Raw genomic sequence first — 16,628 nt, 5'->3', positions numbered from 1 at the left:
TTAGAAAAATAAAGTTGCTTCTTAAATTGCTACATTCAAACACCATTTAGCTTGACATATGTGTGGGAATGTTTAATTGCTTAGTGGAGATTACGATCTATTAAAAGGCTGCGTTAGGTAGAGAAGTTTGGATTTCAGAATGTTATAATGTATCGTGATTATATACACGTTCGCGTGACATGATTACGATTTAAAGAACGAACATTCGCAGTTTGCTTTAGGCGCGACTTAATTTATTACCGTGATTATGTATACGTTCGCGTAACATAATTATGAATTTCGTTCTAAAAAAAATCGAGGGATGCGTTCGCGCAACTTCGACCAAACTTTCTTAATAATTAATAAAGCGTGATTAATTGTGGACATGTATGCATGAAATGAATTTTGACGCGCCAAACGAAATGAGTACACATATGCGTGACTTAATTCTTTAATTACGAATAAATCAAGCAATTAAAAGAGGTAAAAGTTAAATACACGTAGGTCTTAAAAATGAGTAATTAAATAATTTGAGCAACGTATAAATCGCTAAGGGACCGTGCTAGAACCACGAAACCCGAGAATGCCTAACACCTTCTCCCGGGTTAACAGAATTCCTTATCTAGAATTTCTAGTTTGCAGACTTTTATAATAAAGTCAAAATTTCCTCGAATTGGGATTTTAAAAATAAACCGGTGACTTGGGATACCAAAATAAACTATTCCAAGTGGCGACTCTGATAAATTAAATTAATTAATCCCATCTCGATTAATGTCACTTTAATTGAAAAACTCCCATATGCCCTCGGGCGGTAAAACGGAGGTGTGACAGCTCTGGCGACTCTACTAGGAAAAAGAACCCAGAATCTCTGGTTCAGGGTTCAAGAATTCGAGCTTGTTAATGTGATTTTATTTGGCTTTATTGTCGATATTACTGTATTTGTATACTTAATGTGCTAATTGCCATTTACCGATTTGATATTACTTGAACTGTATTTAAATATCTTCTTACGTCTCCCTTCTGAGTCTTCTAAAAAACGGTGCTCACGTTCACGTGACCCACTTTTCTGTTAGAGTTATACCAAATAGAATGGGGTTGGGCCAGCAACAAGGCCGGGCAGACTTTCGTGCTCCCGGTACGTTGCCCCCTCTTCGGCTCGAGTTTGTTCGCTCGGGTAAGCCAGGTTTAGAACACAACCCCAGGTTTAAACTTAGAATAATGTAACCTCATGCCGGATCCCTAGTAGGAACGTTTATTTGCATCACGTGCATTTAACCTTGGGGACTCAACACAAGGGGTTGGGTCCGTCTAGAATAGGTGGACCCAAAACAACCGACCATCCTGATGCATCCTACGTGCTATATGAATATTTATCTGTTTCGGCTTGCATGTTGACTGGCTAGGAAAAGAAAATCAAGAGAAAAACCAAGAGTGAGATAGGATAGAGAATTCACCCGGTTCTGAAAACCCGATTTTTGAAAATTGCCTCAAAACTCTGCCAAATTTCTTTTTAAAAAAAAATAAAAAGAATAAATAAAAATGTATTTGAAAAAGAGTGAGTCAAATATCATTTTTTCAATTATGTCAAAATTGACCGAACTACGCGGGTCTGATTCTCACTGGATGTGAGATACATAGGCAAACATCATCGGTTCCGGCCCCAATTTTTAAAAATCTATTTTTTTTTCTTGTAGTTACTTCTTTAGAAATCTTTCCTTAGAAAATTCAATAAAAAATAAGAAGTTTTTTTTTAAAAAAAAAGTTTTCTTCTTTCTGAAGTCTTTCATACGGAAAAAAAGAAATAAAGTAAAAAAATCAATCAAAAATCAAAATACGGGTTTCCGTTATTTTGAAGTATTTTTCTCAAAAATTAAAAAAATGAATTAAAAAAATCTTTTCCTTGTTTAAAAGTCTCTCTTTAAAAAAAATTGAAAAAAATGAAGTCCAAAAATATTTTTATTTTTTTAGAAGTGCTTTCATAAATAAATAAAAATTCAGAAATCCAAAACATTTTCTAAAAAGTCCCTCTTTCGAAAAATAAGAGGCAACATCCAAAAGCCAAAAATATTTTCTTTCTTCTTTGGAAAAAGAGAAAACAAATAAAAATTCAAGAAAAAATAAATATTTTCTTTTTACTTTTAAAATTCCCAAAGTTCAAATCAAAAGCAAATGAATTTTTAGAAGTCTTTCATTCAAAAATAAAAGAAAAAATCAAATTCAAAATTCAAACAAAAATATATTTCTTTTCTTCTTTTAAAGCATTTCTTTCGAAAATTCCAACAAAAAAAGCTTATTTACTCCATGGTCTGAGTTTTTATAAAATGTAAACAAAAAAGAGTTAGCTTATTTACTCCATTCTCGATCTTCCCGAACTACGCAAGATCTGATTCATGCGGCGTCATGATACGTAGGCAATCCCCATCGGATTCGATCATAGCTATAAAATAAAACTGAGTGAAAAATAATTTGAAAAAAAGAAGAGAAAGAATTCTTTTTTGATTGAGTGAAAAAGAAATAAAAGAGCGAAAAAAGGGAGTGACAAGAAATAAAAAGTGACCAACAAAAAAAGAAAAGAGAGTGCCAAAAAATAAAAGAGCGACAGAAACGAAATATAAAAAAATCAAATCAAGAGTGATTAAAGAGAGACAAAAATAAAAGAAAAGAGGTACAAAGTGAAAAGGGTTAGTTAAGGCCAGAATGAAACATGTGACCGTTCAAACACATGGTAGAAACGTTTAACTGTTGAGGTGCATTACATCCAAATGTGCGATTTCCTATCTGTTAAGCGTCTCAAAACTAACAAGGTTGTTTGATGTGCAAACTAGCCAGGTTTTGGTAGTTGATTTTGTTGGTAGTCTAGCCTCCCCTCCTTCACAAGATCCAAAGGCACAGATGACCTTCGCAAGCAATCTACCAATCATTGGTCCTGAGGATAGCCCGACATTGGCTATTCTGTAGCTAGAATCAGCAGTTGCTGAAGAGAATAAGATGTTGCGTCTCCGCATATTGGAAATGTGGAACGCCTGGTCTAATGGTAGGGAACCTCCAAGTGCAATCTCTGGGTTCCCTGAGTTGATTTCCATGTCAAGTGAGGTTACCAACGCTCTTGTTCCCAACCCACTCATCCCATGCGGGCACCCTCCAATGCCGTTCAATGATCTTGGCATGCCTTCTGTGGTTCGCTCCCAGACACCGGCTTCAAGGGCACCGCCTCCAATGTTCATCTTTCAGGGTCCACATCTTCAACCAGAAATAATATATGTGACCCCGTACTATTTCACTCAACCTCCGCAATATGATCTCTCGCGGGAGCAATAAAAGGTTGTTAAAGATCCCGAGCAAGAGGAAATGGCTCGGAAGATGAAGAGACTAGAACAAAGCCTGAAAAACATGCAAGGTCTGAGTGTCCAAAAGAGTGTCTCATACTCTGACCTCTTTATGTTTCCCCATGTCCACTTGCCAGTTGGCTTCAAGATGCCAAAATTTGAAAAGTACAACGGGCACAGAGACTCGGTCGCTCATCTGAGACGATATTGTAACTAGTTAAGGGGTGCTGGTGGAAAAGAGGAGCTCTTAATGGCTTATTTTGGGGAAAGCCTCACCGAAATCGCTTCTGAGTGGTATACGGATCAAGAAATTACTCATTGACATGCGTTGGACGATATGGCTCGAGATTTTGTCCGCCAGTTCTAATATAATGTGGATATCGCTCACGACAGAAACTCCTTGTATAATTTGAAAAAGAAAACCACGGAAAGCTTCTGCGAATATGCTGTCGAATGGCGTGAGCAAGCTTCCACGGTAAAGCCTCCAATGGACAAAACTGAAATAGTCACGGTCTTTCTGCAGGCCCAAGAGGCTGACTACCTCCAGAACATGATGTTTGTTGTGGGTAAGTCGTTCGCTGCGGTTATCAAAATTGGGGAAATGGTTGAAAAAAGATTTAAAAACGGGTCGAATCTTGAGTCATACTGCTTTTAAGGCCACATCACAGGCTGCTCAGAATGGTTTAGAGGGTTTGATGAATAACAATGGAGTTGAAGAGGGATCCATGATGGCTTCAAGCTCGAGGGGGGCCCACAGGTCATTCAACCAATCATATGTGCCTCCTTTGGTCCCACCACACTATTATCCCCTTCATGATGCTGCTTATGCCGTGGCACCACCTCTCTATGTGGTGATGAACGTGCAACCTTACCCGCGGCCACAACATTATTCACAAAATTGAGCTCCACCTCCCAGAAATGCCCATCCTTACTAATTTCCATATAATCCTCAACCAAATGATCCCCAATACAATCCTCGTCCAAAAGAGTCTTTCAGAAAGAATCAGTTCACCACTATTGGTGAATCGTATTCAAGCTTGTTCCAAAAGCTAATCAGGCTAAATCTATTACAGCCGGTGTCCCCAAACCGGCCAAACCCCGAGTCCCTCTCGCACTGAGCTGATGCTAGATGTGAATACCACTCTGGGGCAGTAGGACACAGTACGGAGGACCGTTGGACCCTTAAAAGGGCAGTTGAAGACTTGATTGAAGCTAAAAGAATCGTTTTTCAGGATGAAGAAGCTCCTGATGTGATGAACAATCTGTTGCTTGCTCACAACACTGGTCCAATAGTCGGAACGATTTGTGAAGATGAAGAATTTGAGCCGGCATTGAAGGTTATTGCAGACATTGCCGAAATAGAAGAAAAGACAAAAATGGCCTCCAAGCATGAAAGTTCCCCATCAGACGGGAGTTTTAGTAGCCAGTCTTGCTATCCTTTCTACGTCCGGATTATCTCAGGGTGTGATCCGGATGTTTTACTTTATTGTTTTACTTTCCGATGTAACCTTTCTATTTTCAAAAATTGAAAAAAAAATCAAAAATAAAAAATTTAAAAAAATTCAATCAAACGAAATTAATATTTCATTGTCCAGGAATGTCTCTTTTCTTAATCTTGTCACTTTCCTTATTGTCTTTTTAATTCTGTTAAATGCAGATTTCAATAACATGACATGCTTACGGACTTCATGCCCAGATCGTGAAATGCTGTCGGACCTCAGAATAATGAATCAAGAATTAGATTGTAATGAAAATAGGTCTAAGGAAATAAAACAAAGAATCAGAACAGCTAAAGAAAAATTGGCTTCAGTTTGGAAAGGTTCGTACATTGCAACAAGAGTACTCCTAAAAGTGTGCATTGTACTTGGGACACATCGAAAGAAATGTCCCTGTAACAACTGTCAATGCAAATGCAGCAAAAAGGTACTATGTTTGATCCTTCATACAATATTAATATTCTCCGGTTGGGATAATGAAGGCTTTCATTCTCGCTACCCAAACACCATTAACCCGTTTGTAAACTATTTGAGCCGGTTACTCTTCTTTGATTACCCTCTTTGGAACCTGAAAATGTTATTGAAAAAAAAAAGAGAAAAAAAATTGAATTGAAAAAATGAGATGAAAAAAAAGAAGAGAAGAAAAAGAAGAAGAACACAAAAAAAATAAAGGAAGAAAATACAAAGAAAATGAAAAACAAAAAAATGAAAAAGAGAGGAAAAAGAAAGAGAAAACAAAACAAAATCAAAAAAATCAAAATCAAAATAAAAAACAAAGTTTCCCTGAACTACGTTCGACTTGATTCCGAAAAGGATACGTTGACAGCCTCTCGCTGGGGTTCAGTCACACCAAAATAAAAATCCAAATCCCCCCCCCCAAAAAGTGAAACTGGGGCAGATGTTATAATTGTTCGGCAATGGTTTCACCTGAAAGGTTCCAAAGTTGTAATTCAATCCAAATTGTTTTTACCCCAAATCCTATTCAAGTCCTTTCGATCAATCGGTAAAAGATGTTCAAAATTGGAGGATACAGTTACTTGGATTTGATACAACAAAATGAGAGAAATGAAATGAGAGAGTCTTATTGGTGAAAACTCACACGGGCACCGTGAGGCGACAGTAAGCAGAGAAACTAGAAATGAGAGTCTTGTTAGTGAAAACTCGCAAAGAGCACTATAAGACGATGGTGAGAAGAGAAATAAGAGTGGTCATCTAGTGAAAACCCGCAAAGGGCGTCCCTGATCGAAAAGAAGATCCTCACAGCCATCGGCATCGACAGAGTCCTGGAAAGTTTTCTCGATTTTGAGGCAAAAGTTGTGATGAATTTTTGAGAGTCGGACGGTATACACAGATCAGGCATCCGGTCCAAAAGGCATGTCATGTTCATTGAAGTTCGCATGCACTCCAGATAAGTCCTTCTTTCTTCTCCCCGGAAGGGATACCTCTTGTCTAAATTCATTATCCATTTCATTATTTGTTTTTCTTTGAATCCCTTTCGGTCTAACTCTATTCCAAAATAAAGACAAAGAAAGGATGTCAAGATTAATTTATTGGGCTTTTGTTTGATACGAGCCAATATTCAAGAAGATACCGAGTCGGCCTCGATTGGCCATGATGATCGATGCTTTGAAATAAAAAGAAACTTCTGAAAAGAAAGGAAATCAAAGTCAAGTGACCATAAAGGCAAAATAAGATGAAAAAACCAAAACCCCACATGGTTGAACAATCGTGTGAAATTTTGGAAAGTCAAGATCCCTGGGTTTAGAAGAAAGATCGATCTCCAGAAAGCCAGCAAGCAATAGAGGTTTTCATCGAAAGAGTTAGGCCGAGATCAAAACAATCAAGGCCACAAAACCAACCACCGTTTCAAACTAACAAATATTCTTTGTTTAAAAACATGAAACATGTGCAATCCAAAGCAACCTTGCAAGAAGCAGGTGCCTCCAAAAGAAACTGCGCAAGTGCTAGATATAGTTTTGTAGCAATAATCAATCCAAAAGGAAGTCTCTTCCAAAATATTTCCTGCATTCTTACTAATTTTTTCTTAAATAAAAAAAAGAAAAAAATTCAAAAACATAGACATAGGGTCTCCACTCCCTAGTCTGCTTTTCCAACATAGGGTCTCCACTCCCTAGTTGAATTTACTTTAGACATAGGGTCTCCACTTCCTAGTTGAATTTATTTTAGACATAGGGTCTCCACTCCCTAGTCTGCTTTTCCAACATAGGGTCTCGACTCCCTAGTTGAATTTACTTTAGACATAGGGTCTCGACTCCCTAGTCTAATTTTCCAACATAGGGTCTCCATTCCCTAGTTGAATTTACTTTAGACATAGGGTCTCCACTCCCTAGTCTGCTTTTCCAACATAGGGTCTCCACTCCCTAGTTGAATTTACTTTAGACATAGGGTCTCCACTCCCTAGTAACTTTTCCAACATAGGGTCTCCATTCCCTAGTCACTTTTCCAACATAGGGTCTTCACTCCCTAGTTGAATTTACTTTAGACATAGGGTCTCCACTCCCTAGTCACTTTTCCAGCATTGTGTTTCCACTCCCTAGTTGAAGTTATTTTAGACATAGGGTTTCCACTCCCTAGTTGAATTTATTTTAGACATAGGGTCTCCACACCCTAGTTTGCTTTTCCAACATAGGGTCTCTACTCCCTAGTCTACATTTCCAACATAGGGTCTCCACTCCCTAGTTGAATTTACTTTAGACATAGGGTCTCCACTCCCTAGTCTGCTTTTCCAACATAGGGACTCCACTCCCTAGTTGAATTTATTTTATACATAGGGTCTCCACTCCCTAGTCACCTTTCCAAAATAGGGTCTCCACTCCCTAGTTGAAATTATTTTAGACATAGGGTCTCCACTCCCTAGCCACTTTTCTAACATAGGGTCTCCACTCCCTAGTTGATGTTACTTTGGACATAGGGTCTCCACTCCCTAGTCTCTTTTCCAACATAGGGTCTCCACTCCCTAGTTAAAGTTATTTTAGACATAAGGTCTCCACTCCCTAATCATTTTTCCAACATAGGGTCTCCACTCCCTAGTTGAGTTAAAGTTATTTTAGATATAGGGTCTCCACTCTCTAGTCACTTTTCCAACATAGGGTCTTCACTCCCTACTTGAAGTTATTTTAAATATAGGGTCTCCACTCCCTAGTTACTTTTCCAACATAGGGTCTCCGCTCCCTAGTTGATTTTAGTTTAGATATAGGGTCTTCACTCCCTAGTCTCTTTTCCAACATAGAGTCTCCACTCCCTAGTTGATTTCATTATAAATATAGGGCTCCACTCCCAAATCTCTTTTACCCAAGGATACACAATCCTGATTTTGTTGCTTTCAATAAAGAAATAGTTTAGATTTTTGTTACAAATAACTCATGAAATTTTCCTAGTGAAATTTGGGGCAGAAAATTTCATTCGTTTGTTTGCTTTGGTACCTGAACAGGTTTCCACCATGAGGCACAAGGTTTGAGATGACCAAAAGAAGAAGTCTAAACCCAAATAAAAGAAAGGAAGAACAAGAAAAGAAGTTGAACTCTAATTGCAGAAGCGGAGAAAAGATGCGGACTGCCCAAGATATGATTGAAGTCACAAGCCTTACATGTCCCACCTTGATCCGAAGAGCTAAAGAAAAATGAACCAGCGTTCGCAGCTAACGAGCATCAAGATTTAGATCGGAGTCTGCAGGAAGAACCAGCCAAGACTCAAGATCAAGCTTCAGAAGATTTATAAATAGGAATTTTGTAACTCGTAGCTGATAGGTTTAGTTAGTTTTTTTTATTTTGATTTTGATGTAATAACAGGACCGCGGACTGGAGCCTTGACGGAACCTCACTCGACTCTCAAACTCATCACTTCATCATCATTCTAGAGCTACACCGACCTGATTCCTTTATAGCCAAGGATATGTAGGAAACCTCCGAAGCAAGGTTAGGTCAAACTTTCTCAAAATTCTTCCAAATGGAGTTTTAAACGGGCAAAAATTGCTCGTAATTGCTCACTTTATCTTTGCCCAAAAACTCTTCATGTTTCCGAGCAAAGTGGTGCAGCTGTGAGCACCTAATTTTTGCCCTACATGAAAATGACTCCTAAAAATAAACAAAAAATGATTTTTAAGGGATTTTAGAAGTTTTTTCTTATTTAGTTGCATTTCATACATTTTTAATATTTTAAAATCATAGAAAAATCATAAAAAATATCACCTTTTAATTTAATGTCATCTAAGGTCCAATTTGCATGTAGGAATTAATTTTATTATGAAAAAATCACAAAAATGGTCATTATTATATATTTAGCTTTTAGTCTTTAGATTGTAGTATTTTTATTTAGTTTTAAGTTAATTAGTTGTTTTAATAGATAAAACATTTTAATTGTTACAAATTAGATTGATTTAGGATTTTATTAGATTTTTAAAATCAAAGAAAAAGAAAAATGAAAAAAAAAATTGATTTAGTCTTCCTACTCCAAAGTTAATTAGCCCAAATTCATGACCCAAATCCCTTCAAGCCCAAAATATTCAGCTCATACCCATTCTCCATTTGACCTAACCTAAATCCTACCCCGATAAAATAATGCTAACCCCTAAAAATCAATATAGACCTTAGATCCCTAAGCAAGAGTGAATCCGCCATTTTCATAAAAATCGAACCCCCCCTCCCCCCGGACTTCATCTTCATCACCCATCAACACAAGAGGACCCAATTCGCCTCTCTCCTCCTTCAGATTTTCCTCATCCTCTATCCCTCAAAATCAAAGAGATATGGAAAAGACACAAAACACCATGAGAGCCATGTGAAAAATTGCCCAAAGCTGCCCCATTTTAGCTCCAAAACATTGGTCCTAAAACCGGCCCAATAAAGATGACGAATCCAAGCTAAAATCGCTGCCAGTTCCGCTGCAAAACAACCCCGAAATCCCCATCAAAACAGTCCTAAAACTCAGCCTTTAATCACCTAAAAAACCTTCCAAAACACCACCTCAAATCACCCCCAAATCAGCTCTGTTTTCTGCTCAGAAAACGCCATCTATACAGCCCAGAGACGAGCTCAAATCCACCCCCAAAACGAGCCAAAGACTTGCGGAAATCAGCTAAAAATGCAGCAAGTTCAGCTCCAAAACCACTTCAAAACCCCTCCCAAAATCAATTAAAAATCCACAACAAAAAAACCTGTAAGCCAGCTTTTAAAAATCAGCAGGATGCCGGTTTTGTCTCTTCATTTTAGTCGAGTTATAAAAGGTATAAAAGGTTGAAACGTGAGGTTGTGTTCGAGGTTTCGGTGCTGTCGGTTTACTGTTCGAGCTCCAGTAGTGATTTCGACCCTTTAGCATTTTCGGAATAACCATTTGCCCGTTGTATAAACCAAGCTGGAAAGTTTATTAATTGAATTGAAGCTACGGCTATTGAAGGTCCATCTCTATATTATTTTGTTTGGTTTTTGAATCTTACGATAGTAGTGTTGGATATTGATCTTTTGGATGCTCCATTCATGGAAACTGTATGTTTTACATTCATTGCCCATTCTGATATGTCTTCAAGTGTAGTTTCAATTCTTTCTTCTTCTTTTTAGCGCATAAGATAAGCTCTCATTATTAGGACATAGTTTTTAACCTGGAAGAACATGCAAAACAATTTTAGAGGGACATCTGGTCTTATTCTATATATGGTCTTTGGGGGAAAATTGGTTATAATACAGTGGTGAAAAGAAATTGCTTTTGGGCTTGTGGAACTATGACAAAATGGTAGGGATTCATGTTTCACTAGATAAGATACTTTTCATTTTACAAAATAGGATCATTACTGTTATTCTTGAAAGTTCAAAAGGTTTGTTGTTGGAATGCCATGTTTCTTTATCATGTATGATTTCGTTCCAACTTCTTTTCTTATTTAGTGGTCGTACCTGCTTGCTTATCTATCTTATTTATGTATGAGCCATGTTTAAATATGTGTATATAGGATAGATTTTTGAAGTATTTGTTAGAAAACTAAAGTTGCTTCTTAAATTGCTACGTTCAAACACCATTTAGCTTGACTTATGTTTGGGAATTTTTAATTGCTTAGTGGAGATTATGATCTATTAAAAGGCTGCATTAGGTAGAGAAGTTTGGATTTTAGAATGTTATAATGTATTGTGATTATATACACATTCGCGTGACATGATTACGATTTAAAGAACGAACATTCGTAGTTTGCTTTAGGCGCGACTTAGTTTATTACTGTGATTATGTATACGTTCGCGTAACATAATTATGAATTTCGTTCTAAAAATAAATCGAGGGATGCGTTCGCGTAACTTCAACCAAACTTTCTTAATAATTAATAAAGCGTGATTAATTATGGACACAGATGTGTGACATGAATTTTGATGCGCCAAACGAAATGAACGCGTGACTTAATTCTTTAATTACGAATAAATCAAGCAATTAAAAGAGGTAAAATTTAAATGCACGTAGGTCTTAAAAATGAGTAATTAAATAATTTGATCCAAGTATAAATTCTAAGCGCCCGTGCTAGAACCACGGAACCCAGAAATGTCTAACACCTTCTCCCAGGTTAACAAAATTTCTTATCTATAATTTCTGGTTTGCAGACTTTTATAATAAAGTCAAAATTTCCCCGAATTGGATTTTTAAAATAAACCGGTGACTTGGGACACCAAAATAAACTACTCCAAGTGGCGACTCTGATAAATTAAATTAATTAATCACATCTCAATTAATGTCACTTTAATTGGAAAAACTTCCATATGCCCTCGAGTGGTAAAAAGGAGGTGTGACATTCACGATTAAGGGAATATGAGGAATGGCATTATCTTCTAACAAAATTGGTGAATGGTTGATCGAAGGAGAGAGTTGATCTTGACTTGGCTTTCCACAACTTGGATGCATATTTGAGTTCAAAGGTTGGTGCGTTCAACACCCAACAATTTAATGATGAGTTGTGTGAAACTGAAAAAAATCTTCTAGACCAAATTGAGGAGCTAAAACGAGAATACCAAGCATTAGACCATATTTTTCTTGAGGATGCCAATGCTGAGAGGAGTGTTCTAGAGTCATGTGAGGAAGTAGATAATATTATATTTGAAGACTCTAGTGTGTGTACATATGAGGATGTAAAGAGTAATACAATTCTAGAGTTAGGGCGTATTGGTCCTCATTCCATACATTTTTCAACATTGTGTTTGGATGATGACATGGAAATAGAGTCATCTAAGCCTATAGGGGAGTCAAAGGGTGAGGATGAGAGTGCCTATATTCTTGAATTTATTGTGCCAAAAAGCCAAAATTATATTCCTCATCTAAAGGCCGAGAAGTGAAGAGTGAAAAATTTATTACTTGGCCTGGTTATCTTTGTATCCCCACCAAAGGAGCATATCCACAGACTGGATGCCCTATTAGGGGTACAATTCATAAGTTCAAGGTTGAGGCAGAAAGTGGTTCACGTTGTGCCGCTACGTTAAATTAGGCTCTTGTTGGGAGGCAACCCAACTATTTTGCTTTCTTTTATTTTTATTTATTTTTGTTTATTTTATTTTTCTAATATATTTGTAGCGTCGCTTTTGTTTTGTAGGATTATGAGCATAAGAAGAAGGCCATAAGATGCGCAAAAGTTAGCTAGTCTGTTGGAACTAGTGTGAGGTACCCGCAGAAAGGACCATCTTTGGGAGAAGTGATCTGAGTATCCCATGAGCCACTAGTGCTTCGGCCTTTGGCCTGTTAGGGAGTTTCTTGTCCATCCTTGTTATTATTTTGCTTTATTTGTGAATTAGGGATACTGCACTCTTTTAAGTATGGGGTGAGAGAATTATCTAAATAATTAGTAGTAGGATGTTAGAAAAAATGTTAACTTCTTAATTGTGATTTCATAGTTGTGTAGTATCGAAGTAGTTATGAAAAAAAATCGAAAAAAGGTAGAAAAATTGGACTTTTCCCGATGATAGATATCCTAGACAGTTTTCTTGAGGGATTTAAGTCTATAGAAAAAGGAAAAAATAATTTTCTTTGTAGGTAGTGTAGTAATTCCCCATTGGTTTTTCTTTGTGTTGCGGTTCTTTTCCAAGGATCTTGTTTGAACCAGGTGTAGGTAGTTTTATTTTTTTAGGAGAGGAGCCATGGTGATGTGAATTGAGTTGAAACAATATCTCTTGACTTTGTTATGCCTTGAGAATAGTGAGTACTTTGGTTGTGACGCTTAGGCTCAGTTTTTGACTCTTGTAGAAGTACCTTAAATTGTATTATCTTAACTTTGCTCAACTCCTTTGACTAGAGTGTCTTGATGAATCCAATCCTGAGTGAGTTATGTGCCATGCGTGTGTGAGGTTTGTGGTATTCTGTGCATTGCATTTGATGTCTAGAACTTGCCTTGTGTGTTTGCAAAGCGAAATAGTAGTTTTGTTCAGTCTTGGAAGTGATATAGGCGTTTCTTTGTTGAGCCAGATATGTATATTTTATCCGTCTAATTTATGTGTATTTTACCAGACAATGCACAATATGCCTACTCGATTCTTCGTTTTGTTGCTCTATGTATCGTAGTTAACCCCGTTGAGCCTGTAATCCTGTTTCTTTGGAAATCACATTACAAGCCTTACCCATTTGTTTGAATTAATCATTTATTTGAACCTTTTCACCTCTCATGAGCACTTGAATTGTTATGAACTTTGTAAAAGTTAAAGTGTGGGGTAGTTGGTTTTGCTTTTGAGTGGAACTAATAAAATAAGGAGAAATGTGCACTGTTTTGAAAAAAAAAAAGTAAGAGCCCCTTGAATTGAAAAAGAAGAAAATAAAAAAATATAGTTGTATTGCTGTGAAAGTATTCCATGATAGTGGTGACTTTTGATGTAATTGTGCTCAAAGAAATATGGAGTTAATATACATTGATATGAAGGCGGAGTTATGGTTTGACATAAGTATGGGATTTGAATGTTAAAGTATATGTATTAAAGTGCTTAGGGAGGTGTATCTACTCTTATATCCAAATGTATCCTACCCAACTCGCAACCTACATTACAACCAATGAAAGTCCTACTTGATCTTAGACTGAATGAGCTCGATTAGTCGAGTATTACACTATGGGCAAGCCTGTGGTGCATCTTTTGTAGCATATAAATATTATTTCTGAGAGTAAGTGGATTCTTTTTATCTTGAGTTCCTAATTGTTCTTAAATTTTATTGTGTGTGGAATACTCTCTTTTGTTGTGTGAGGGCACTTGATTCATGAAGGAAAGGTAATGTCATTGACCTCTATGTCAAAGTAAGTTAGTGAATTGTGATATAATGCATGGTACTTGTGAGTCAAATCTTGAAGTGAAGATATTACACCCTTGTGCTTAGTCTATTTTAGAGATTCTTGGTACATGCTTTAATAATAAATTACCCTTTATTTGCACGTAATGGAGTCTATTTTATGTGTAGGTGAATTGGATATGAAAGTAGAGCAAAAGGGATACTTAAACGTTGAAAGTGTGCCCGAGAACAGTAAAAAGGAGAAAGCTGGAGAAGCCAGGCTTGTATGTAGGCGTTATACCTAGCGAGGCCAGGTAAAGGCCAGGTCCACCAGGCATTATGCCTAGCGACGCCAGGCCTGGGGCGAGATCCATTCCGAGTTTTGAAGATTTATTTCGTCTCCTGGTTTGACTAGGACTTGACCTATACGTGTAGGTCTTTTCCTACACATATAAATAGACCTAAAACGCCACTTTGAAAGGGATTCAACCTAGGGAGAGCAAGAAGCTTCCGTGAAGGACGAGTTTCATCTTTTCTTCCACCAAACTTTGTAATTTTTATGTTTCTTTGTATGATTTGTTGTTTGGCTACCATGTCTATGTGGAGCTAAACTTCACGTTCTAGGGTTGTGGTTCTTTCATGACTATTGTTATTCGGATATTGATTTTAATTTTTTAGTTTATTATATTGGTTTATTTATTCAATCATGCGCTTAATTATTTGATTGATGGATCACCAATTGGATACTATCTACGAATCTAGAATTGAACTCGAAAGTGGGAATTCTAGATTGCATATAGGATTTAGTAGAGCATGTTCTTGAACTTGGGCATTGGGGAACGGATTCGCGGTTAGGATAGTCATATACCTAATTTCCTTGCTTGGTTGATTTACAATAATTATAAATGCATTCTTGTTGATTCTAACTCCATAGATATATAGGCGTTAGGTTAGCTTGAATAGGCGAGTAAGAACTCGACAGATTCTTATGAGCAATATTAACCCTGTCAACCAATAAACCAAATAAATTAATTAGTCAATTCAATTGAAGAATACAATATGATTGTTAGATAGCCCATAACTCTAGATCATTTTCATCACATTGATAACATAAAAAGTTGCTCTTCCTTTGTTCAGAGTTCATTATTTGTTTTCTTTTTATTTTAATTAGATTAGAATCAAATATTTCTAGGTTTAATTCTTGTTAGATACTTAGGATAGTCTAATTTAGATAATAGTTAATCACAAGTCCTTGTAGGTTCGACATATGACTTTTAGTCACTTTATTACTTGGCAACCGCGTATACTTACGTGTGCGTTTGGCCACAACACACATGCAATTAGGGAGACAGTGCTTAACCTCATGCAAGAAAAGGAGACAATGCTTAGTCTCATGCAAGGAAAAGCAATGTTTAGCCTTATGCAAGAAAACGGTGAGTGACCGTGAGAAAGTAAGGTATTTCTTAGCTGGAGGTGTTTGCGCTTGGTAACTTGTCGTCATGAAGGTAGTGATTTGATGTATTTGCAGATATTGTTGTCTTATCGTGCCTGTATCCAAAGAAAAATCGTGAGTTTTGTGAGGTGGAAGGTTGGTTCGTGCTCTTGACTTTTGTTTTGCCTTCGCTCTCGTCTTGAGATCCTATTTGAATTACCCTGGATAACGTGTGACTGTCATAGAAATGAAGTTTTCAAAAATATGTATGCATTTGACAAGTTATATTCAAAATATAGTTATTTGAAATGTAGTCATATGTGATATCAAATAATTTAGATGAACCAGTGATTGTGACACATTTTAGAGACATTGCAACCTCCTTGCCTTAGAATTTTAAGGGTCCCCCTCAAAATTCTACCCTCGTTTAAATGCAATACTTTTGGTTGTTCCACATATGACAAAGTTGGTTGAACTTGCAATCTTGCCCCAATTTTTTATCATGGGGAAAATGAAGATTTTATTAAGATGTGACCGAACCCACAGGGCTGCCTACGTATCCCCTCTTAAACGGGAATCAGGTCAAGCATAGTTCAATTACATCAAGTGAAGAAATGTAAACAATCCTAAACATAATATCTCTTGACTGCGTCTGCGTTGATAGGTTTTGGCCAAATCTCTCTGTCCATTTCTACAAGTATGAGTGCCCCTCCTGTTAGTACCCGATGAACCATGTAGGGACCTTGCCAGTTGGGTGAGAACTTCCCCTTGGATTCATCCTCATGTGGGAAGATCCGCTTTAGCACCAACTGCATCGGTGTGAATTGCCTTGGTCTGACCTTTTTGTTTAAAGCTCTTGCCATTCTATTATGGTAGAGTTGACTGTGACATACCACATTCATTCTCTTTCCACCTATGAGAGCTAGTTTCTCGTATCGGCTTTGTACCCACTCTGTGTCGCTGAGCTTAGCTTCTTGTATAATTCTTAAAGAAGGGATTTCTAGTTCGGCAGGAATGACCGCTTCAGTACCATAAACTAATAGGTAGGGAGCTGCCCCAGTTGATGTGCGAACCGTGGTACGATACCTAAGTAGAGCAAATGGAAGTTTCTCGTGTCATTATTTGTAATTATCTGCCATTTTCCTCAGTATCTTCTTGATGTTCTTGTTG

General features: G+C 37.1%; 1 long non-coding RNA gene across 2 annotated transcripts; it reads left to right on the top strand.

Annotated features, from left to right (window-relative positions):
* The first annotated feature begins 9,423 nt into the window (after window positions 1-9,423).
* On the top strand, window positions 9,424-14,730 carry LOC107763485 (uncharacterized). 2 transcript variants are annotated; one of them, XR_001643030.2, is made up of 3 exons: window positions 9,430-10,213; window positions 12,375-12,519; window positions 14,216-14,730. It is a non-coding gene; the product is annotated as an uncharacterized LOC107763485 (long non-coding RNA). The 2 variants fall into 2 exon arrangements; XR_012694338.1 differs by lacking the exon at window positions 14,216-14,730 and having other exon boundaries at window positions 9,424-10,213; window positions 12,375-12,998.
* Window positions 14,731-16,628: the final 1,898 nt, after the last annotated feature.

This window comes from Nicotiana tabacum, chromosome 8 (genome assembly GCF_000715075.1).
Source record: "Nicotiana tabacum cultivar K326 chromosome 8, ASM71507v2, whole genome shotgun sequence".
Classification (NCBI taxonomy): Eukaryota; Viridiplantae; Streptophyta; class Magnoliopsida; order Solanales; family Solanaceae; genus Nicotiana; species Nicotiana tabacum.
Note: the sequence above shows the minus strand (reverse complement) of the source record. Positions and strands in the feature narration are given on the sequence as shown.